Source organism: Equus caballus, chromosome 9 (genome assembly GCF_041296265.1).
Source record: "Equus caballus isolate H_3958 breed thoroughbred chromosome 9, TB-T2T, whole genome shotgun sequence".
In the NCBI taxonomy this organism is placed as follows: Eukaryota; Metazoa; Chordata; class Mammalia; order Perissodactyla; family Equidae; genus Equus; species Equus caballus.
This window is the reverse complement of record NC_091692.1, coordinates 66,099,312-66,125,574: the sequence shown is the minus strand read 5'-3', so window position 1 is coordinate 66,125,574 and position 26,263 is coordinate 66,099,312. Positions and strand designations below refer to the sequence as shown.

The 26,263-nt window shown below is 37.8% G+C and overlaps 1 long non-coding RNA gene across 1 annotated transcript; it reads left to right on the top strand.

The window, feature by feature from the left end:
- The first annotated feature begins 155 nt into the window (after positions 1 to 155).
- Positions 156 to 26,263, top strand: LOC138915420 (uncharacterized). The gene is made up of 2 exons (XR_011421341.1): positions 156 to 254; positions 26,128 to 26,263. It is a non-coding gene; the product is annotated as an uncharacterized lncRNA (long non-coding RNA).

Below are 26,263 nucleotides of genomic sequence, written 5' to 3'. Positions count from 1 at the left end.
CTTACAAGATGAGATTCTAAAAATATATATTAAATTAACAACCAATCTGTGGCAAAACCTTGACATTTCAGAGATGAATAGCTTGACTCTGTGACAATGGTCATATGTCATCTAGCCTTTGATAATTTGACTGAAACTAATCTCAGTGATAAAAACACAGGTTGTTCAGGGACAAGGTTTGATTTTGGAGGAGATGGAAGGCCATTACCTTAAGCACAGATAACAAGGCTTTCGTTGTGGACTGTCTTTCAAAGGTAAACACTATTTCATTTTGTGTTCTAACCTCATATGAATGCTTCTCGGCACTCGTTTAATTGGTGGTGTTATTCTTTTCTTATTTGCAGATAAATTGCATTTCACTGTGGCTGTTTTCCAAGATTTGTGACTAGGCTCTGTGGTTTATGATGTGCTTTCAATTTTCTGTCAGGTTTTATATCTTTTAATCTTCCAAATTTCAACAGATGGTGACTCTTTCTGGAGGTTAGATGAGCAATTAAAATGCTGTCTGGTTGCTTTGTGTCAGTGCATATGCTGTTCACATTTCATGCGAAATGTGAACAAGCCACCCAGTCTGCCTTCGCCTTACTTTCCTCTTTGGGAATTTAGGAATAGAAATGTTCATTCCTCCCGACTGCTGTGAGGAATGACTCATAGGGAAGATGTGACATCTAGCTCAATTAATATCTACCAAAGCTAGGCAAAATCACAGATTCTCAAACCTGCTCCTAAAAGTAATTTTACCAATAATTGTCCTCAATAGGAGTTCGCAGCACACAGTTAAATAATGTTATAAAGGCAAGTTAATAATTAACCTTCAGAACAAGAAATTAATTACCCAGCAGTATTCCTCTGTGTGCCTTGAAGACAAATGTGTCATCCTGTAGTTACCATCTTCTACTTTGTTAATAGTTGATATCCATTTTCAACTTTGATGAATGTTAGATAGACACATATATAGCATTCATCCTAGCCTCACTACCTGAAACTCTATTAAAAATTAAATGGGATGTTGAATTGTCCTGGAACCACAAAGGCTTTTGATTAAATTCAACAAATTTTTATTGCACATCACATCTACAGTGGATAAAGTTCTATGCTTAGCGTGGAGATTCAATCCGGGGAATCAAAAAGACGCATAACACAATCTTTGCCTAGAAGGAAATTACATAAATTTAGAACAGATAGAAGTATATTGTCTTTGCCTAGAGGGCAATCAATAAATGTTTATCAGGGGCTGCCCAGTGGTGTAGTTGGTTGGGTTTGCCCATTCTGCTTTGGCAGCCCAGAGTTCCCTGGTTTGGATCCCAGATGCGGACCTATGCACCGCTTATCAAGCCATGCTGTGGCAGGCGTCCCACATATAAAGTAGAGGAATATGGACACGGATGTTAGCTCAGGGCCAGGCTTCCTCAGCAAAAAGAGGAGGATTGGTGGCAGATGTTGGCTCAGGGCTAATCTTCCTAAAAAGAAAATTTAAAAAAAAAGTTTATTAAGCAACTGGTAGATGTCATGGGAGGGATAAAGGACTGATATTGGAACACAAAGTAGGGATTGATTTTGAGTGGGAGTATTAGGGAAGACTCGACAGAAAGGGCAATATTTATAATGGACTGAACAAACTAGATTTGGCTCTTGAGAAGTAGGATTCTTGTTATGGGGGCTGGCACATTCTGGCTTACAGAAGTGGGAAATCCATTAGTGTAATCAGGGAGCTATGAGCATGCTTGATGTGGCTAGAGACTGTAGTATAGAAGCCACGGAGAATAGTGGGATATGGAGCTAGAAAGAAGTTTAAGGTGAGATTATAGAGGCCTAACATGCTAAAGAGTTTGAACTTCAGGCAATGGGAAACCCCAACATTTGAAAATACGGGCAGTGTTATGCTGGTAAATCTGTTCTCTAAATGAAAGAAAAAGACTAATTTGTTGTATTTGCCAGTTTTTGTGGTATAAATACTCCTACAGTGACTGCTATCAAGCTACAACCTGATATCAGTAAACTCAGAGGTGGGAAGAGATGCATGACATCGGCACTACCAGCCAGAAAGCGCTGGTGCCAGGCACCACTGACAGGATTTGGCACGCTCAGACATCTATTTTAGAAAGTTTATCTTGGCATCTGGTTAATGAGTAGATTGGAGTAAGGAGTCAGAGAATCAGTTGAGAGACTAAACTATAACCCAGGGGAAAGATGGAGAAAACTACAGCATAGAGTGTGGGTTGAAAGCTGAGACAGATTAAGGAGGAAGTACTGAGCAGAGCAGGCTTTCTAGACTGGGCTCTATGGATGGGTTCTGAGATATCTGTGAACTCCATGAAACTGCATGCACTTTTTTTGTATAAGTGCCTTTTGGGAGTGAGTTTTTATTAGATTTTTAATTGGTCTATGACCCTCACCCTTAAAATTTGAGAACTGTTTTATAGATAGGATAGACAGAATTTGACAAGTAGTCACATGTCGTGTGAAGATCTGGCGATAAAAGGGAATAGAGTTGCTGATGATTTGAAGATTTGTAACTTGGGCGATTGGAAAGATTTTATATCATTTTCTGAGACAGAGAATGAAAAACGGGCAAAATCAGAGAATTTAAATATCTTAAGTAAATGTAATATTTTTTTAAAAAGATTTTTTAGAGCAGTTTTAGGTTCACAACAAAATTAAGAGGAAGGTACAGGGATTGCCCATATACCCCCTACCCCTGCACATGCACAGCCTCCCCCATTATTGACATGCCCCATCAGAGTGACACACTTGTGACAATTGATGAACCTACACTGACACGTCATAATCATCCCAAATCCATAATTTTCCTCAGGGTTCACTCTTAGCATTATACACTCTATGAATTTGAACGTTTCTATAATGACATATATCCATCATTACAATGTCATACAGGGTATCTTCACTGCCCTAAAAATCCTCTGTGCTCCACTTAGTCATCCCTCCTCTCTCTTAACCCCTGAACTTTTTACTGTCCCCGTAGTTTTGTCCTTTTGAGAATGTCATACGGTTGGAATCATATATTATGTAGCCTTCTCAGATGGGCTTCTTTCACTTTGCAATATGCATTTTGGTTTCTTCCATGTCACTTTATGGCTTGATAGCTCATTTCTTTTCAGCACTGAATAATAGTCCATTGTCTGGATGTACCACAGTTTGTTTACCCACTTATCTGAGCATTCCTGTTCTCCACATCCTCACCAGCATTTGGTGTTGTCCGTGTTCTAGATTTTGACTGTTGTAGTAGGTATGTGGTGGTATCTCATCATTGTTTTAATTTACTTTTCTCTGATAATATGTGATGTGGAGCATCTTTTCACATGCTTATTTTCCATCTGTCTATCTTTTTTGATGATATATCTATTAAGGTCTTTGGAGGATTTTTAAATCAGGTTGTTTTCTTATTGCTCAGTTTTAAGAGTTTTTTGTATATTTTGGATAACAGTCCTTAATAAGATGTGTATTTTTACAAATATTTTCTCCCAGTCTGTGGCTTGTCTTCTCATTCTTTTGGCATTGTCCTTTGCAGGACAGAAGTTTTTTATTTTAATGAAGCGCCGCTTATCGACTATTTCTTTCATGGATCATGTCTTTCTACCTGTGTTGTATCTTTAAAGCCATCACCACACTTAAGGTCATCTAGGTTTTCTTCTGTGTTATCTTCTAGGAGTTTTATAGTTTTGTGTTTAACCTGTAAGTCCACGATCCATTTTGTGAAGAGTGTAAGGCCTGTTTTTAGATTCAATTTTTTGCATGTGGATGTTCAGTTGTTCCAGCACCATTTGTTGAAAAGACTATCTTTGTTCCATTGTGTTGCTTTTGCTGCTTTATCAAAGATCAGTTGGCTATATTTATGTGGATCTATTTCTTGGAGTAAAGGTGATATTTATGAGAGTTTTGGAATAAAATAACTTGCAATGCGGCAGAACACAATACATCAAGCACAAGAAAATCGGGTGCTAATACCAATTTTATTACTGATTATGTGAACCCAAATATAGGAACTCAAATATGCTTTGTTACAGAAAAGAAGTGACAATTTTAATTATACCTCTAGGCTGACTCAAGGACCCTTTTGATGAGGAAGAGAGGGAAGAAGAGGAGGAGTAAGAAAGGGAGAAGGAAAGAAAAGAGGGAAGGAGGAGGAGGGAGAGGAGGAAGAAAAGGACAAAAAATGACGGTCAAGCCCTATTCCAGGTTATTTATTTTCAAGCAATATGTGGCAGCAGGTATCAGAGTTAGGAAGAAATGCAATCCATAGAAAGAACATAAGCTAAGAAGTCAGAGGACCTTTAGTTTATGTCTTTTTAGCTTTATAACCTTTGGCCAGTAACTTAATCTCTCTAATTCTCATTTTCCTCACTTCTAAAATGAAAATACTAAAATCTGCTTTTCAAAACCATTGTAAAGATTAAAGTTAATGTCCATAAAAATATGATGATAATTGTTCAAACTATCTATTATTATTAAATCAAAATAATTATTTGGTATTTATTATGATGGAAACTGATTTGCCTGATTACATGTATGTACTTTTAACTTCCAGTATGAGTAAATGATGAGAGGGTGTAGGTCAACAAAATTTTACTTCAGTGGGATTTTGGCTTATTGTGGTTTCTGTCCAATCAAGCATCACTTTCACTTGTGGATATATGAAAGAAATTAAAAGGAATCCCATGCAACTAAAATCAGTGAGACATACTGTCTGCTCATCAAATTAAAGGATTTCAATAAAAACTAAGTTTTTTTGGTTGGTAATCAATGTGTAGTTGAGCAGAAACTACTCTATGGTTTAGGATTTGAGTCATATCATTTTTAACAATTTGCCTTTGGCCTACTTTTGTCTTGTTGAAAGTTTAAATGTTTAAAAGTTGAATGTTTAAAACAAACCTTTGTGTATTGAAAAGAATTTTACTTCTTACCCCAAAGGGTAAAATGTGGCTATGATAGACTCTACAGGTTTCTCCTGAACATATTAAAAGGAGTTCGCGTTTAAGACATAAAGCAGTTGAAGCAGTTTCCTGGGGCTGCCATAACAGGTTACTACAAACTTGATGGCTTAAAACAACGGAAATGCATTTTCTCACTCTGGGAAGAGAATCTGTTCCTTGGCGCTTGCAGCTTCTAGTGGCTGCAGGCATTTCTCAGTGTTCTTCGGCTTGTGGCCACATCGCTTCAATCTCTGCCTCTCTCTTCACTCTCGTGTGTGTGTGTGAGTGTATGAGTGTGAGTATGTGAGTGTGTGTATGTGAGTGTATGTGAGTATGTGTGTAATCTCCCTTTGCCTCTCTCTCATAAAAACATTTGTGATGGCACTTAGGACCCAGGATGATCTCCTTAGCTCAAAATCCTTAACTTAATCCCCAAATCTGCAAATACCCTTTTTCCAAATAAGGCAGCCTTTACCCTTCTGACATATCAGGCAGTATTCCCAGGTTCCAGAGATTAAGAAGTGAATGTATCTTTGCTGGGGGGACATTTTTTCAGACTGCCACACTGGTTGTCAGAAATTTAATGTGAACAGATGTGCTGTTTAGAATAAATTCTTTTTAAAAATACTGCTGAGAGTAAAACGAAGTATATGAAAAAAGACAAGATTCTCTCAGAGACAAGAGATTCTTACTTCACTTTGGTCATGCCTAAAGTCTTCATGTGTTGGTTCTTTTTACCATTAATAGCTAGGGATTGCTTTTGCCTACGTTCCTCAATTTCAGCTTCGCTTGGTTGAAAGAATCGGCGGCACCATGGGAAGCTACAAAAAAGGTGTTGGGAGTCTACACAGCCCACAGCCCTACAAGTTTGTAGCCTTTCATGTATTTACCTCATTCTTTGAGATAGTTCAGCTTTCCTGGGAGGCTGGGAATGATTATCACTAGTAGGGATCATGTACAGAAGAAATTTAACAAATAGTGATTCCCCTGCAAGACTTTAGCCTTTTCTTTTGTAGTGACAGGTCAACATTTTAGGTCCAAAGTTAGTCTTTAACAGCCTTGTTGTCAACCCAAAAGTAATTGTTTTAGGACTTATTTTAAAGCCCAGGTTGAAAAAAGTCAAAACAAGCAAAAGTTGTAGAAAAGATAAATAAATATTTAGTTCCCATCTCATATCATGTACAAAACTATATTCCAGATGGATTAAGAATTTAAGCCTACAGTACAAAACAATAAAATGTTAGAAAAAATTTAGTAGATTGTATATTTTGAATCTTGGGTTACCTTTTCCTCTATTAAGTGAGAAACTCAGAAAACTGAAACATACAACACTTGAGTACCTAAAATATAAGTAAAAATATATTAACAGTAAAAGACACTATAACTAATAGTAAAAGATAAATGTTATTCTGAGAAAAACATTTGCAATACATATATGACACTCAAAGGGTTAAAATTCCAATGATACAATGTATTTTTATGAATTTTTGAGGCAAAAATAATAAAAATGGACAAAAAAATCTAAAAACTCAATTCCTCAAAGAGGAAATACAGGGGCCAAAAAGATATTAAAAGATGCTCAATCTCATGGATAGCTAGGAAAAAATGCATTAGAGGTGACAGGTAAGAGAGAGATCCAGCTGCTCCCTTCTACTATTCCTAATGGGTCTTATCTTCCAGAGGAGCTACCAGGCCCTAGAGAACTCACCCAAAGTGGGCTTGCCAACTCTGCTACTGTTCATTCTTATTCTGTATTACACCTCATACAATCTGGAGTACTTTACACTTTTATATTTTCAAGTATTTGTTCAGCACCCGTCTGCAGAAGCTCTGTCTAGGATAGGAGTCCGATACAGATAGAGATCATTTAGAATACAAAGGGGTTAAGTAGAGGATTGCTATAAAATCCTCAAAGAGAGCCTCAAACCTTGCTTACACAGGTCAGCATGGGGAAGGCCAATCATCACACATAATTTTTTTCTTAATCCATAAGTGAGAAAAACTAGATTCCCAGCTGTAGCTTAACAGCAGCTCTGTAGAGTTTGTAGTGATGTCATCACTCATGTTCTGTCTCAGTCGTTTGTGTTTTTCTTTTCTTTTCTGATCATCTGATCAGTCTAGTCAGAAGTTTATCAAGTTTATTGATCTTCTCAAAGAACCAGCTTAGATTTCACTGATTTTCTCTTTTGCCCTTTTTTTTTTTCTGTTTCCTAGATTTCAGTCTGACCTTTATAATTTCATTTCTTTCCTGCTTACTTTGGGTTTTATCTGCTTTTTTATTTTTCTAGTTTCTTAGGCCAGAAGCTGAAGTCATTGATTTGAGAGCTTTGTTCTTTTTTTTAATAAATGTATATCGTTCTTTACACTTTCCCTATTACTGCTTTATCAGCACCCCATAAATTTTGATATGTAGTGTTTTCATTTTCATTCAATTTAAAATATTTTTCAATTTCCTTTTTGATTTATTTTTTGATCTATGAGTTATTTTGAAGGGTATTTCGTTTCCAAATAGTTATAGATTTTTCCAGGAATCTTTCTGTTTTTGACTTAATTCATTGTGGTCGGAGAACATACTTTGCATGACTTGAGTTGTTTTGAATTTGTTTGAGACTTATGGTCTATCTTGGTAATTATTCTATGAGCACTCATAAAGAAATGTGCATTCTGCTATCGTTGGGCAGAATTTTCTATAAATATCAGTTGTTCGAAGCTGTTATTCTTACTATACCTCTATTCCTTATTTTCTCATTTTATAAATTTAGCTTCTATCACTGTTTATGATTTTGAAAATATTGATATCTGCTCTTTAAGTTACTATGTAAGGTGACATACAGCTCCCTCTAGTGACTAAATTCAAAGTTTTGTATTTTAAAAATCACTTATTTCTGAAGGGTTAGAGAAACATATTTAGTAAAAAATAAATACTTCAGGGATTACAAATTCTTTTTAAACATGTCTCAGCATGATGAATTTAATTAAAGTGTTACAAATAAAATTTTTTGTCATATATATATATCAAACTAAGTTCAAAGATCATTTTTATCATTACAAGGAGCTAAGCATCTATATCATTTTAAAAATCTTTTTGTCAATTGATATACTGCCTAGAATTTTTATGTATAATCTGAAATATGAGTCCTTTTTCCACAAATACAGAAAATTTTTAAAAAATTTTTATTTTTGAGTGTAGTAACATTGGTTTATAACATTATATAAATTTCAGGTGTACATCGTTATATTTCAACTGCTGTGTAGATTACATCATGTTCACCACTCAAAGACTAATTACCATCCATCACCACACATGTGTGCCTAATCATCCCCTATGACCTCCTCCCTCCCCCCTTCCCCTCCGGTAACCACCAATCCAATCTCTGTTTCTGTGTGTTTGTTTGTCATTGTTTTTATCTTCTACTTACGAGTGAGATCAAACGGTATTTGACTTTCTCTCTCTGACTTATTTCACTTAGCATAATACCCTCAAGGTCCATCCATGTTGTCACAAATGGACAGATTTCTCATTTCTTAGGGCTGAGTAGTATTCCATTGTGTATATATACCACATCTTCTTTATCCACTCATCCCTTGATGGGCACGTAGGTAGACTCCAAGTCTTGGCTATTGTGAATAATGCCGTGATGAACGTAGGGGTGCATGTATCTTTATGCATTCGTGTTTTCTTGTTATTTGGATAAATATCCAGCAGTGGAATAGCTGGATCATATGGTAGTTCTGTTCTTAATTTTCTGAGGAATCTCTATACTATTTTCCATAGTGGCTGCACCAGTTTGCACTCCCACCAGCAGTCTATGAGGGTTCCCTTCTCTCCACATCCTCTCCAACACTTATTGTTTCCTGTCTTGTTAATTATAGCCATTCTGATGGGAGTGAGGTGATATTGCATTGTAATTTTGTTTTGCATTTCCCTGATAGTTAATGATGTTGAACATCTTTTCATGTGCCTGTTGGTCATCTGTATATTTTCTTCGGATAAGTGTTTGTCCAGATCTCTTGCCCATTTTTTAATTGGGTTGTTAGTTTTTTTGTTGTTGAAATGTATGAGTTCTTTGTATATTTTGGATATTAACCCATTATCAGATATATGGTTTGCAAATATCTTCTCCCAATTGTTAGGTTGCCTTTTCATTTTGTTGATGGTTTCCTTGGCTGTGCAGAAGCTTTTTAGTTTGATGTAGTCCCATTTGTTTATTTTTTCTATTGTTTTCTTTGCATGGTCAGACATGGTACTTGAAAATATGCTGCTAAGACTGATGTCGAAGAGCACACTGCCTATGTTTTCTTCTAGAAGTTTAATGGTTCCAGGTCTTACATTCAAGTCTTTAATCCATTTTGAGTTAATTTTTGTGTATGATGCAGGATAATGGTCTACTTTCATTCTTTTGCATGTGGCTATACAGTTTTCCCAACACCATTTATTGGAGAGACTTTCCTTTCTCCATTGTATGTTCTTGGCTCCCTTGTCCCAGAGTTCCATTAGACTGTTCTCATTTTTTTAAATTCTTTTTTCTTTTATCTGTTCAGCTTGGGTGATTTCCTCTGGTCTTTCATCCAGCTCCCTGATCCATTCTTCTGTATTATCTACTCTGCCATTGAGTCGCTCTCGTGAATTTTTCATTTCCAGTATTGTATTCTTCATTTCTGACTGGTTAATTTTTATATTTTTCAATTCTTTGTTGATGTTCTCTTTGAGTTCATTCACACTTCTCCCAAGATCAGTAAGCATCCTTATGACTTTTTGTTTAAACTCTTTTTGGGGTAGATTGCTTATTTCTGTTCCATTTGGTTCTTTTTCTGGGGTTTTGTCCTGTTTTCTTGCTTGGAACATACTCCTTTGCCTCCTCATTTTACCTGTTTCTCTGTGCTTATATCTATGTGTTAGGTGGATCAGCTATACCTCATGAACTTGGAGAAGTGGCCTTATGTAAGAGCTGCCTTTTGAGGCCCAGCAGTGTGCTTCGCTCTCATTACCAGTTCCAAATGTTCCAGGAGTGACCCCTGTGTGGGCTACGTGTGTCCTGTTGTGGCAGGGCTGCTCTGGCTGTAGGTGCCCAGGGAGGCTAGGTTGTCCCCTTGGCCAGCTGGTTATAATGTTCAGCTGTGTCTCGCTGCTATGGACCCTTCAGCCACTTTATCAGGCATGGGGAGCCCCAGCACAGTTGACTGCAAGTTCTAATAGCACAGTCCTGTTGCAGTTTTTCTGTTAAGTGAGTAGGCCCCCAGTGTGGCTTGTTGCTAGCCCCCCAGGGGCTTACAGTTGCTGTAGGCCTCCAGCCTGAAAGGCTGTTGTCAGTTCTCTCAGGATTGCAGCTGAGTGAGGCTGGCCCTAGGCACAGGGACACCCAATAGTTTCAGGCTTTGGAAGGTGGGGCCAATCCCATATGTGGCCATTTGAGAAGCACAGGTCCTTTGTTGCTGACAAGCCCCACAGCCTACACATCCACACACACTGTGAACACAGTCCTGGCCCATGCACCCATCCTGATCCCCTGAAGCAGATTCAGTCACTCCACTGCAGAGGCCCCCACACATTCCACCAACTCCCCATACCACCTGCTCCTTGTGCACACCCTGCTCTGGAGAGGTGGACCCACTCGCCAGCCTGCAGAGGATCCAGGCCCCCAGTCTATGCAGACCAAAAAGTTGCCCAAGGACTTGCTATTGGGTGGGGCCAGTCCCTAGATTGGGCTGCTTTCCCTGGCTGAGCTGTATTAAATCAGCACTCTAATGGGTGAGGCAGACCCTTGGGCTAACAGGCCAGGGGAAGAACTCCAATGGCATCTGCCAGCATATGTGTCAACATGCCTGTACTAGGTCACAGTAAAGGCTGCCGCCAATGTCTCAATCCCTGAAGAGGTCTCACCTCTCACCAAGATGCACTCAGAGCCTATTGAGTGAGTCTCTTTTCAAGAAAGGACTCTGTACCTTTCCTTCTGGTGATTTTAGGTTGCTTTCTGAAATGAGCGAATTTAAGAGCTGGCTTTTTTTTGCTTATGCCCCATAGCTTTTCTAGGAATATTCCCCATTGTTGTTAGTAGCCAGCAAAGCCAGATATTATGGTACTCATCTCAGTTGTGCTGAGTCCAAAGGATGCTTATTGTGGTAACACTTCCCCGCTCAGGTCCCCCACTCCTCCAGGGAAGGCTACATGCCTTAGGATTGCTGCTGGCCAGCCATGAAGCTCCATGACTCATCCAAGTGGCTTTTTTTCTCTCCAGAAAGGGATTTCTGCCTCTTCCACCTCAGTCAAGACTGTCCCTTGTTGCAGTGGTTCTTTTTATCTAGTTTTCAGTTCTCTCTCAAAGGTAATTGTTCCAAGAGTAGTTGTAAATTGATTGTGTTCATGGGAGGAGGTAAGTTCAGAGTCCGCCTATGCCACCATCTTGATGCCAACATCCAAATACAGCAAATTGATCGATCATAACTTCTTTCTATGTCCATTTAGGTAATACAAATTCCTCATTCCTTAAATCAATCAATTATTCCACATGCAGGAATTGAATACCTATTAGGTGCTGTTATGGGTTGAATTGTGTCCCTCCCAAATTCATGTGTTGAAGTCTTAACCCTCAGTACTTCAGAATGCAACCTTACTTGAGGATAAGGTCTTTATTAAGTTAAAACAAGGTCATAAGGGTGGGTTCTATCCAATACTACAGGATTTCTTATAACCAGATGAAATTTGGAAACAGAGTAATAGATACAGCAAGAACATTATATGAACCTGAAGATGGCCATCTACAAGCCAAGGAGAAAGACCTGGAACAGAGTCTCCTCTCAGAGCCCTCAGAATGAACCAAACCTGCTAACACTTTGATTTTGGACTTCTGGCTTCCAGAACTTTGAGACAATTAATTTCTATTTAAGTAACCTATTTTGTGGTACTTTGTTACAGTAGCCCTGGAAAATTAATACATATACCAAACGCAGAATTTAGAACAAAACATTCAGAGGTAAAAAGCATTGTCCTGGTACCAAGAAATTCAAAGACTAGTAGAGAGATAGTCTTATGAACTTTCAATAGTGTATAGCTGATTAAATTCATTTCCCAGAGGAGGGACATGCACTCCAGATCTGATCAGGAAGTGGGACATCTTGTCTTTGAGGTGGAGACATCTGAGCTAATTTGCAAGACAGAGTATGCATTAGAAAACTGGGCAGAGATGGGTTGGGAAGGAAAAAGAGTAACATCTGCAAAGACACCAAAATAAGAGCTAGTCCGTTAACTCCTATGATGAGCTGGGAGTTGGGAATAAGTGTTTGATATGGCTGGAGCTTAAATTGTTCAGGGCACTTGTGAGAGATGAGAATGAGGAGACAGATGGGGTCATATTATGAGGAAGACAAATAAGCCTTGCATAAGGGACTTGCAATCTAGTTACAGACACAAATCATAAATATCCAAAGAACACAGAAAGGATAAATGTGTGAGTAAATTAAAATGAATATTAACTCCATAAAACAACAGTAATAATGACTTCTAAGTATAAATAAATGTAGAATTAAGGTACTTAACGATATCACAAAAAGATAAGAAGGGTAAACGATGTAAATATATGCCAAGATTCTTGTTAGTAAATGGTAAAAGTGTTTGTAATAGATTCTAAATGTCAAAGATATGTGTTAATGTCTAGCATAACCACTGAAAGGTAATAAAAGTGTATAACCAACAAGCTAATTGAGCAAAATGAAATAATAAAATAAGAACAATTAATGAAAAAAGGCAAAAGAGAACAAAAAAACAATTGGTCAAGTAAGAATCAAATAATACCACAGTAGAGTTAAATTCAACTGTGCCAGTCATTAGTTTATAGCAACTGATTAAATATCAGGTTAAAAGGCAGAGACTAGATTAAAAATAAAAACAACTACAAAACTCTGGATGGGCATACAATTCCAAATTTGTTTGCAATTAATAAAATACCTCAAAATTGATAAGACAATAACAGGCAGAACTAAATGAAGAAATTGACAAACCACAATCTTAGTGAAGGATTTAGCACACTTCTCTCCATTGGATGGGCTAGTGTTTATCTAATCTTGGCTCCATGGATTTCACATTTTTGTTTAAGTCAACAAAAGGGAAATTGTTTGCAAAACATGGGGAAATTTGAATGAAAAATAATATTTGAAAATATTATGGTATATACATACATATTCTAACTTACATTTTAAATTTAAGCAACCAAAACGTCTTTTGTAGGCATATTTGATGAAGTTTCTCATTAATTTTTCTGGGTCAGAGTTGATTTCTCCTCTTAGATTTTATTGTATGTGTGATCAAGAACTTGCATTTTAAATGTATTTTATGTAACTTAATGTATCCGGAATTGCTAAATGAGCTTTAATTACTAATGATGAGAAATCTAAAAATGCTTATGGTCTTTAGGGAAGCTCAATTTCAAGAAATCCATGTATTTTATATTACTAAAGTTTATGCCCTATAAGTAAGGTTTGTTGATAGAAAAAGAGCGAATATTGCTTCATGGAGAACATAGGGGATTGAGGTAGCGATGATAGGGCTACAGTGAGGGTTGCTTTTATCCTTTGTATTCTGAACCTCCATCAGGTACTGAAGAAGACAGAGTCAAAACTGGCCAAATGCTTCTAAAAACAGAGGCTGCCGTTTAAGGGAAGTGAGCCCAGTGAGAGCTCGTACTTGAAGCATCACAGTTGGATTTTGCTCCTGAAGCAAATCCGGCCGTAACCCTTTTTGGATTTCCTTTTCTTACTATTCCTGTGCTTCCTGCATATTTTTTCTTAATTCTGCATGCACGTTTCTTAACTAAACACTGGTTTTCAACATTCCGTGTTTTTACTTTTGTGTGCTGCGTTTTAAACAGATGAGATTTCTTTCATGTATTTTAAGATAGAGAATAAAAGAGACGAAGGGGATTAAAATAATTCCTGTATTGGATGTGTATTTCAAGTTGCTTTGATCTCTCAGGTGCTTTGGAGACAGCTGTGCGCTCTTCTTCACAGCTAGCTCTCCTGTGTCCTCCTCACAGATCAATATTCATCGCTAGTTGTCTTGCGGTCCCGCTCACAGATCAATAAGCGATGCTCTCAGGCATACTAACCTCTTGGCATAATCAGCTTCTCGTTCAAACATGCCATCTGTGCTCCGCCGGGGAATCTTTCTCTCATGAAACAGGCAATAGTGACAAAGTTCATTTGAATTCCCTGTCCTCACAACCATCAAGCAGTCTGAGGTTCTCTTTTGCGAATGCAGCCTCCTCTACTTGGAAAACTCCTACTGCCTGTTACAGTAAATCAAGGCTCACATTTATTTTCCGCGCTGGAGAAAGAATGCCTCACGGTATTTCTCTTAGACCTCCGATCATTCCACAATGTTTTTCCACGTTCCTCCAAACAGCCTCCTTCTCAGCCATCACGCTTTTTCACCTAAATCCACCAACCTAGAGGCTGAAGGAAATTGGATAGAAATCTCTGTGGGAGCTGTCGGACCATTCTTTAATCAGACCTATGGTTGCGGCTCACCAGCAATGAGGTGTTGGTTCTGTGCCCAGAGATGAGTGTGATCGCTCAGAGGCAATGTGCAGGGAAGCATGACAGCCGCCTTTGAAAACGTGCTAACTCGTCAGAGGTTTATTTCCTCCTTTAGTATCTGAAAACAACAAAAACAAACAAGAAGGTAAGCTCTAATGACAGGCCAGCACTCTCACTATGTTTAAGCATATTTCAGGATAGGTTTGGATGCTGCTTGCAAAAAATATCTCAATCCGTCCTGAGGTTGCAAAATATAGATTCCGACGGATTTTCTTTTTGTTAGTTTGTTTGTCTTCTATATTTAACAAGGAATAAACTACTGAAATGCTGCTGGGAAAAGGTTTTTTTCCTGGCTGGTTTTAGATCTCCCCTTATTTCAAGAGCAAATTTGAAAAATTATATTGATAGAAAGAATGTGAGATTAGCCTCCTTGGATAGTCCCAGAGAAGTAGGAAAGACTAGTCAAGTAGGAGAACACACTCTTTTTTGGGCTTTAGCAGTGACGTAAGCAATAGTCTTTCATATTGTAAATTTCACACCATTTGTAGAACAATGAAGGCTTCATATCTCCATTGTAGACAAACTAACATTTCCTTTGGCAATAAAATGTTTGTCAACTCTATGAAGTCAGTGTTATGCTCGTTTCAAAAATTTCCTATTAGGAGTCTACAAAAGTGTACATAGGGGGCAGCCCGGGTGTAAGGCTTAAATTTGCCTACTCCGCTTCTGTGGCCTGGGGTTTCTGGATTCAGATACCAGACCCTGCTCACAGACCTGCATACCCTCATCAAGCCATACTGTAGTGGCTTCCCATATACAACACGGAGGACAGAGTGGCACAGACGTTAGCTCAGGGACAGTCTTTCTCAAGCAAAAAGAGGAAGGTTTGCAGCAGATGTTAGCTCAAGGCCAATCTTCCTCACCAAAAAAAAAAAAAAAAAAGTACATCTGTATCTTTTCCTAAATGTTTTCAGCTTCCAATAATACAAAAAAAAAAATTGAGTAAGTGGCTTGGTTTATGGCTTCACTTTTAGCTGATATTTGGTCAGAAAAATATTAATCCATTCTAAAATATTGAATAAATACCTATTAAATGTCAGGTGTTGTACTAAGCATTGATGTTGAAGAGGAAAAGTATGCATAGAAATATACAGAATTATTCTTAGTATATGTTTGCTGTTTTGTAGATTACATATATTTCTAAAAAGCTTGCGTAAATCAATTTCTATAAATAGAATTATTTAAAATATAAAAATAGATGTAGCACGTCTCTCTCCATATATATTGCATATATGTATATAGGCACACACCGTACATAGTATCAGAGGATGAATAACCTGTACTTTCATACCTGACTCCAAATATATGTGTATATACAGATTATATATATACACATACTTATAACTTCCCAAGTTAGATTGTACCCGGACTTTGAATTTTTCTCAGAATGCTTAGAAGAATGCAGTAAGCATTGTAAGTGCTCAAAGGAATTATTAATTGGTTGATGTTAACACACTGATTCGATGGGACCTGTTCACTGTAGAGAGGCCAAGGAAGTCATCTTAGGCAGATGATTGAGTTACTTAACACATGTATTTTTTTTCTAGGAATGCACAGAGATTTTAAATACAAAAGCATTATGTATTCCACTGAGATCCAGGCTATATTTATGTTCCAAGTTTGAAATGATGGCTCCCATTAGAGTCACAATGTGCAGATATTAGTTTCCACCCCCAGAATCTTAAATTCTAAGTCTTTATTTGTTTCCTTATTTACAGCTATAGAGTTGTGTTCAAGTTAGTGAGGGATAGTAACCAACTTTTCTGTCATAAGTTTGGATAACAGAAGAGAAAATAAAGATGGGATCTTTATGATGAATTAGCATTTAGCAAAAGAGGAATTTCTTCCACGTGAGCTATTGAACATTGAGGAACAATGGCGGCACCAAGGTCTGGGATATGCCTTTATCGTTAGATTCATTACATTGTGCAGCAGGCTCTGGTATACACGTTTGTATTCTCCACAAGATTATGCGCTGCCAGGCAGTGGATGTCTATGCCTTGTTCGGCTTAGCGTTCCCACTTCGTAACACACTGTTCAATGTTTAGGGATAAGTGAGGGAGTCTCCAGTCGCTTGGAAGCATTCTTTCCACGTTATTCTGCCATAAGCCATGGAAGAGGGTCACGATTATAACCAAGGCTGAGCTCGGGTTCCTTCCTCAGTGCTTCCATAACAACGCCATCTCATCATATTTCTCCAATTGTAGGTTTACTTCTGTATTATCAAAAGTGGAACTATTTCCTGGTTGTCTTTGTTTCCTTTTAAAGCCCAGTGCAGTGCTTGCACATAGTGGGCACTTAATACATGCTGGAGAATGAATGAATGAAGAAAATGACTTTTGGCCAGCTCTAAGGTCCTGTGAAGTTCTCATTTCATGTATCTCTACAGATAATATGTGTTCATTTTCAGAATCTTGGTGTTTATCTAGGAAACTAGCTACTAGTTCCTAGGGATCAATTTTTCCAAAGCAAATAGTGGTGGACATTACACCTTTGGGTGGTCCTTGAATCAAGTCCATGATGAAGCTATGAAAGAAAAGAAATTCTCCAACCTGTTATTATGCTGGTAAATTTTTGAAGGTACATAGAGCAGAAGGTAGTGATGGAAATTTACTTTTTGCTTTCTCATACAATGTAAGTAAAAAACAAAATTCCAAAGAAGAAGGAAAATTTTGTTTTACAGGGTGAAAAATAGATGTCTTGATTTTGTCTTGTATAAATATCCTTCTGTTTAAAAAGACAGAAAATGGACTACAGTCTTCCCCAGTAGCAAGATAGTGTTTCACACCGTTTTTTGTTTTATATGAAATGAAACTTTGGAGGTTACCTTAAAAAAAAGGCAACTCCCACTGCATAATTAATTATTCTAGACACATTTACTATTCATTCAGTGTTGGGCAAGTCGCTTATGCTCTCAGATTCTCAATTGCCTCATCTACCAAAAAGTTGGTGGAGAATTTATAAGGATCAGGGATAATAAATGAAAATATCTAATGAAATGTCTGGAACACATTTGATGCTCAATAAATAAGAGATGTGTCATCATCATCACCATCATAATGATCATAATAGGTCATTATTATGAAAATTAACTTAAAGTTTGAAACAGATTTTAGGCTTAAGGCACAAAATATTACAAACAATTCATATTGTTAATAATAAACAAAATATAACATGGTCTTCCCAAATCATCCTGGTCTTCTTTAGAGAGGCAATTAATTAATCTGTCGAGTTACTGGCTTAAGTTTAACAGAATCAGAGGAAGACACACAAAGTTATATATGTCCTACCTTTCAGTGAGTTCCTTGAAAATTTGTAGTCTATAATTCTATCCTAGAGATCAAGAAAAATCTACTGTTTTTAATGAATTTGCCAGTCTCATTATATTTCTTGAATTGTAGGTTTACTTTTGTATTATCAAAAGTGGGATGCACTGATTATGAGATTGTTCAGAATATTATGAATGACTTCACACAGGATTAAATAGAGAAAAACGTAATTATGTAGTGAACACACTTTAAAAAACTCACACTTGGTAAAATTCAAAGAAATAAAAACTAATTTTATTTAGTTATTGATCATAGCACAGTGAAAATTGTAATAGACAATTTGACACATTTCAAAACTAGTACATTAATATATTTTTATGACATTGGAAATTAGTATAGCCTTCGGGGGAAGCAATTTGTCTATAGGTCAAAAGTCACAAAATTTGTCTTCCCTTGATAGAGCAAATGAAATCTGTGGGCTGTATTCTTAAAAAAATTATTTTTTTAAGAGCAAAAGATAAATGGAGATGTTCACTGAACATTTTCTATGTAGCGAATGTGAAATAATACTCCTAACGGCCAACACTTATATACTTATCCTGTGCCAAGCACGTGTTAGATGCTTTACATACTCATTTAATCCTCACATGCCCTCTTCTCATCTTATAGATAAGGAAACTGAGGTGCAAAGAGCCTAAGTAACTTGCTATGGTGCAGCCAACATCAGACTGTAGATTTTGTACTCTAAATTATTATACTATTTAGCCTCACAAATAGAGGGAACAACCTGAGATTTTGCAATAGGAAAATGATTATGCAAATGATTATTCTAACTGGACAGAATATTATGCAACCTTTAAAACAAACTATTTGGAGAATATGAAGCAATTCTAAGCCATAGAATAATATAGTATGGGGAACCCTATTATGGTTGCAATAGTAAAAGATGGCTCGCATGAGGGGCTTAATATATACGAGTATGCAGGGCCAGCCATGTGCACACAGGGATTGAGAGAGGATTGAGGTAAGAAAAACAGGGAATAAGAAGAGCTAGGCACCTACCAAATCCTACTGGCAAGAGGGCTGTCTTCCACAAAGTCAGTCCCAAGGATGTTGCACCGGCTTTCCGCTCAAGGGACATTTGAACACAATGATTGAGAAGAGTGCCTGGCTTCAGAAGTGGCCATCGAGGGAGATCCAGAGACAGAAGGAGATATTTCCCGTAATACCAACCAGTGAAAAGTCAAGGGAGATTGAAACTTTAACCTGACCCTAGTTGAATGGAGGTTGGAAGAAGAAACTCTAGCCTGAGCCTACTGGCTCAGATGGTGAACAGAGCTCCTTCTGGTGTCAACAACTAGGAAGCACTATGAAATCCTAGATATCCAAGAGATTCCAACAGACGTGGACAGTGGTTGATGGGAGTGGGAGTCAGACCAGATAGGAAGCTGGGCCTCCCTTTGATTGGAGTAATTTCCAGAAATTGAGAGCTATGAGTGCCATAGAACACCAAAAGCTGCAGAATCCTCAACTACAGAACAGTAGAAGATCCTCTAAATCCTATGTCCAGGATTTAGAAGCCCTTGGAAGCCCTTGATAGCTCCCCAGCCTTTGTTCCTATTGATTCAGGGGAAGGCCAATGGGAGGCATGAGTCAGGGGCAGCAGATAACTGGGATGGTGCAAGAGTTGCACAGGACTTGACAACCATTAAGTAAAATATGGAAAGTAATGCACTCAGATAGAAGAGTGATATACTTATGGATTTTTTTTTATTTCATAAATTTCCTTTAAGGTCAAAATATTTCTTTGGCAATTCTTAAAAATCTAGTAATTTGTGGAGGTTGTCCTTTAGCAAGTCTTCTCTTTTAGCTGTGTCTTCTAGCTGTCTATTTAAGGTCTGGTAAATGGATCATTTAAGCGAGCATTTCCCTTCTTTCTCTTACACATAGGTACAATACTAATACCCCATCACTGAATTCATTTGTTCACAACAAATATTCATCAGTTCTGGCTGTGGTGCATAATCTCTCTCAGTGTGTTTTCTCAAGGGTTTATGGTAAGGTAGGATATCGATCCCCTTCTTAGAGCAATGTTGACGAGTTCACATTCTACAATGGAGATAACACGCATGATCTTTCATTAAAATGTGAAAAAAAAATGCCATGTGTTTTAGAGCTAACGACTATTGAAAGGTAGCGAATGATTTTCCTTTTTCATCTATTTCATGGGACTATTCATTAGCCTCTGTCTGACATTCTGTTTTGGGGATTGCAATGGCAGAGAAATTGCGTGACATCAGCCCAGGCTGATGAGATTCTGATGGCAAATTAACTGGTCCTCCCACCCAACAACAATAAAAATCAGTTGAGACAGGGAAGTTTGTGTATAGATATTTACCTTTCTCCTTCCCCTCCCTCCTCTGCTTCCTTCCTTCTTAGAAAATTTTAGAGATGTTACCTGACTGTCACTAGGTAAGTTTGAGATGTGTCAGGTTAACATTTTAAATACACAGACCCAGGGAGTAGTTTATTGTGATAAGTTAATTAGAAGAATTTTAGAAGTAAGGCTGATTTCTTTCTACAATGAATTAAAAAATCAGATATGGGACAAAATGAAAACAAAATATATCAGTGCCTGTTTTGTTTGATTTAGTGTCAAAAAACAAACTGATTCCCAGATTTCTGGCTTTTGAATTTTCTATGGAGTTAACTTTGGTATGGTACCTCTACATACTGCATGTACATCCATTTTCTAAAAAGCCTTGGCTACCATTCATAGATCCAAATTGTAACACTGAACAAATTTTAGCGTGAAATTCTTGTCAGTGGATTATCTTGGGTGTTAAAAGAATCAAATGCTACTGAAAAAAGTGCACCATGCCCACCTCTCTAGACTACTATGCATCAATCTGTACCAGCTGGGCAAATTTATTCCTATTAAATCATCTATCCTATCTAAGAATTTTAATTTATCTTCTAAGTAGCAAAATTTATGTATTGATTGAATTGTATCACAAATAGAAATTGTTCTAGGGTATTTGCAGTAGGAAATGAAGAAATCCTACTGTTGAGCTTTGCAAATTGTGTCATAAAGCATAAAGCCGAAATGCAGTGTCCTAAAGCATAAATAAACTGTCCTGTGCTGATGCTGGGCCAGCTGGATGCTAATGAACTTCTTTTATAGGGCCTTAATCTGTTGCATTTCCTGTGACTCAGCCAAGCCTCCTACTCTCTGTTGAAAAGAGTCATGGACCATTTTGGAATCGTTTGCAGGATGTACCCTTTATGCTTTGATGACATCAGAGGCAGTTATCTTTAGTCACTAAAATGCAAACATTTGCCCATGGAACCAGCCACAGCATTCTCTTCCACCGAAATAAGACACCACTCTCCACCAACAATAGCAGCTAACTTTTACTGAATAGTCAATGTGGTCAGGCACTTTTCTGAGCAGGTTTCATCCATTAACTCATTTGACCATCTTGATAACCCTAGCAAGAAGATACTATTACTCCCATTTTTCAGATGAGTAAATTGAGACACAGAAGGTTGAATAACTTACTCCAGCTCACACAGAGAAGCTGGGATTCTAAATCAAGCCATCTGGCACCAGATTACCTATGCAATAGTCTCAATTCCTCTTTGCTCTCTTGCCCCGGCCATTGCCTCCTGGTGCTTTACATACGTCTGTGCTCCAGTCAAACCGGACTATTTTGCTGTTCTCCAAGCACACTCATATTCTTTAAATTCTAAGTTAGATCCCCTTATTATGCACTGCAATTGCCCCTGAACCTGCCATGCTTTCTATTCAATTTCTTTCTGAGGGATTTATGTCTGTCTGCCTTTAAACCAAGGCATTAAGTAGATGTTTGAGGAAATTTTGTAGTTGAGGGGGGTGTTTTAGAGGACATTCAGAAGGGAGCACTACTTTTCTTTAACTTAGTGGTAGTCTGCCAAATTTGCAGTGGTGGGTTGAGAGGAAGGATACTGGAGAGAAAAATGACAGGAGGGATATGTAGGATCAGAGGTCACCTGCTGTACTAAGCATTAACCCCTTAGTTGTTGGATAATGGGGAGTTACAGGGTGTGATGGAAGGGTCTAGGGTCAGGAGGAGAGCCCTGGAGAAATTTGAGGCAGGGTCTGTTTACTGATGTGTATGATGTTATTTAAATAAGTAAATTTTTATTTAGGGCCCTACCAGTGTGTCTTGGCTAAAGATTCTTACTTGGTAGCATCTTGTGTTAGTGATCTAAACGGGATTCTAAAACTGCAAAATTCTCTTCTTATTCCTCTTCTTCTCCTCTTTTATCACAACTGAAATATGATTTTGTTTAGTAACAATCATTCATATTCTTGTCTCAGAGAAGTGGAGCAATTCTTCCCTGTCTAGCTTTACTGAGCAGAATACATTGAACACTTTGATTATTTCATCTTGGAGCCATTATTTACAAGAAGCCAAGTTCACAATACAGTTCAAATTCTGTGTTCTGTAGTCTTATTTTAATCTCTTTCAGAATTATGAGTTTATTTTACTTTCTGTATTGGAAATATACTGCTTTATCCTTCTGTCGATAGATTGCATATCTATTGTCATCTGTCAGGGCTGGAAGGTTAAGAACTGAAATGAAGATTTTAGAGATGGATGACTCAGGCCCACCGGTCCCAGCTTGTTAGCTAGCGCTCCAGGTCCCCTGCACTTTCACCTACTTACCTGCTTCCCACCTTTAGGGACCTGGTTGGTCTTGTATCACCATATTACTTTCTTTAATAGTTGATTTCTAGTGGCATTAAGCTATGTTTTTGTATGTCTGATGTTAAAACAAATAACCAAACATAAACCCCCATGATCCTCCAGCTTCCGAACATCACAGTAAAGCATCTCAAAAGAATTGTCGATACACAAAGTGTTAACTTCATCACCTCTCATTCATTATTTGACCTATTCCAGCCTGTTTCTGTTTCCTCCAGTTCTCTTGTCAATAACCTCTGTATTCAGTGTCCGTTGCTCGCTCTTCATATTACTCAACTGTTCAGCAGTATTCAACACAGTTTCTCTTGAAGCACCCTCCTCTCTGAGCTTACATGGCGCTCCTTAGGTTTTATTCCTGCTTCACCGGCTGTTCTGACTTAGTCTCCTTTGCTGACATTTCCTCCTCTTTTGACCTTTAAAGGTTGATGTGTCTCATGCAGGTCTCTGTACTTGTTATTTTTATCTTCTTTCACCTAAATTTTCTCCTTGCCTGACTATAAAAGGTACATTAGATATAGCCCTGTGGAACTGATGTCTTTGTAATTAAAAATCAGGTGAATATCAGTAATTTCTTGATTCAACCTATTATTTCTAACCTGCACCTGAGCTCATATCCAACTGTCTGCCTGACATCTCCATTGGATGTCTAATAGGCATCTCAAACATAAAACATGTCCAAAATGGAATTTTTGTATCTATCCATCTTGCTCAATTCCAAGTTTTCTTCCAAGGGTCATTAAATGCCGCTACCTAAGAGTTGTCTTTGATTTACACACTTTCCTCATCTCCAACAAGCAATCCATCATCAAGTCCTTCCCCTTCTTCCATCAATTTATATGTTGGATTCCTAGGTCTGCTCTAAGTGACTCTAGTCCAAGCAATCTTACATCTTGAGAGAGCACTGTAATCACTCCCTGTGTTTTTCTGCTTCCACTCATTTCCCTCTACCCAATCTCCACATGACAACCAGAGTGATTGATTGAAAACATGTATCAGACTCTCTTACCAAACAATCAAGCAAACAACAAAAAATAACAACAACAAAAACACCTCTTTAAAGACTTCCTGATATTTAGACTAATCCAGATCCTTGCTATGGTTTATACCAGGGGTTGGCAAACTATAGCCTGCAGGGCACACTGAGTCCACTGCCTGCCTGTTTTTGTAAATAGTTTTATTAAAACGCAGTCATGCTCATTCACTTACGGATTATCTAAGATTGCTTTTGCACTACAATGGCAAGTGGAGTCATTGCAACAGAAACCATTTGTCCTGCAAAGCCTATATTTACTATCTGAGCCTTTACAGAAAATGTTTGCTAATCATGGTTTACATGGTCCTGTGCGATCTAGTTCGTGCCTAGCTCTGAACTGATCTCTAGCCACCCTGCACTTACCTCACTTACACCTCTTCTCCAGCAGGTCTTATTGCTACTATAGGACTAGGGCTAGTGCTTTCCCACCATAAGAGATTTCTTTATGTTTACTCTTCCCACTACATGGGATGCTCTCATCATGGATCTTTGATTGGCTGCTATTTTCTCATTAGCTTACCTCCTTGGACAGAGCTATTCTTGACATCCTATCTAAAGTTGCCCCTAATTGCTGTCTATCTCATCACAATTTATTTATTTCTTTCATAGCACTTATTATAGTTAGTGGTTACGATACAGACACTAACCAAAAGACAGACAGTATAGTATAATAATATCAGACAAAGTAGGCTTTAAGGCAAGACATATTACTACATAAACAGAGAGAGGACACTCACTATCTCTAGAGAAGTTTGTTTGTGGCTATACAGATGCCAGACAGAGTAGATTTTGGAGCAAGAGAGAGCAACAAAGAAACATAAAGGGAGGTATTTCATAATGATAAAAGATCAATAAGAAGATAAAAACATTTAAATTTGCATGTATCCAGCAACATAGCCTCAAAATATATAAATCAAAGACTGATGGATTAAAAGGAGAAAAAAAATATCCACAATCACGGGGCTGAAGATTTTAACACCATTCTTTCAGGAGCTCGTACAAACACGCAAACAAAATCTCAGTAGTAAACTCTATTCACATCTACTGAATTGCTTGCATTTCTTTGTCAAGTGTTTGGTAGTCTGCCCACTATTCTTCTACAGCACCAAATATCCACCATTATTAAGGAAACATTGTATATTCATCTGTTTACTTAGTCTTCCATACCAGACAGATTAAAGGCAAATATTGCTAACTCAAATGTACAGGCAGAGCAACTGAGACTCAGAGTGAATAATTTATGGTAGGTCATGCAGAGTATTCAGACCGTGTGGTGAAAACATTCAAACCTTGGTCTTTCTGACCTGTATCTTTTCCCCTAGATTACACTATCTCCCTGATAAGTGAGTCAGCAATTTACTGTTTCTTTTTCGTGTAATTGCTATAAATCATTTTCTTCCTCATATTACACTCAGATGGGGATTGACAAAGATTCATGTCACCATTAAAAACCTAAAGGTCGCTGGAGTGGTGGTCCTCATCTTATCTATTTAATTTGCCAATCTGGCTCCTACAGAAATGGATGGATCCTGGAGAATGACTATAGTATAGACCATTGTAAGCTCAAATAAGTAGTAACCCTGTTCACACTGCTGTGCTAGATGTACTCTCATTGCTAGAGCAGATTTATAAAGCCTCTTGGTCCCATGGTATGCAGCCATTGATTTAGTGAATACATTCTTTCCTATTCTGATCAGATAAGAGGATCAGAAATAGTTTGCATTTATATTACTGGCACAAACACATGAAATTATGCTTTTGCTTCAGGGCCATGTTAAATCTCCTACCTTCTATCATAATATTGTCTGAAGAGATTCGGACTGTCTGAGTCCCTCAGAACATCACACAGATCCATTATATCGAAGACATCCTGCTGATTGGACATGATGAACAACAGGTGGCTTGCATGCTGGAAGCCTTAGTAAGTTCTACTCACTTCTAGTGGTGGAAGATAAATTATGTGAAGCATTTACTTAGAAAAATTCTAAATTCTTTCTCTGCCCCTTGAAATGTAAATATGCTCCCAGCCTCTTGGCAGTTTCACAACCCAGGAATGTCTTTCTCAAAAGCCTGGGATCCATCCCTAAGAAATGTAACCATCAAGAAAGATAGTGCTCCTATCTACCAGGCTCTGTGGGAGGGCAGGAACCTAACTTCAGTAAGCACCAATTAGCAAACACATATGGTTTAATCATATTGACCAACCTCCCCACCAATGCCCTCTAGTACTTTCCCACTAGTTCACCATGGTGTTTAAAAACTCTCTCACCTTCAATTTCTCTCTCATATTGCAATAGTACTTTTTCCAACTTGATTAAGACGTAATTGACATATAACATCGTACAAGTTTAAGGTGTACATTGTATAAGTTTAAGGTGTGCAACTTTTAACTTTAGTTAACATCCATTACTTCATAGTTACGCATTTTTTTCTTGTGATGAGAACTTTCAAGATCTATTATCACCAACTTTTAAATATGCAATCACTATTGTTCACTTGAATAAAGTCTTCCTCGCCTGTTTAACTCCATCTGGTGCAAACGTTCTTTGACACAGGGTCCATTATGAGGAGAACTGAAGAATCTATTTGGATGTACTGAGGATTTCAGAACTTCCCTCTCAATCCTGAGTGATCCATCTCCGGACCATGACATGAGAGAAGAATAAACATTGTCTTATTTGAGCAGCTGAA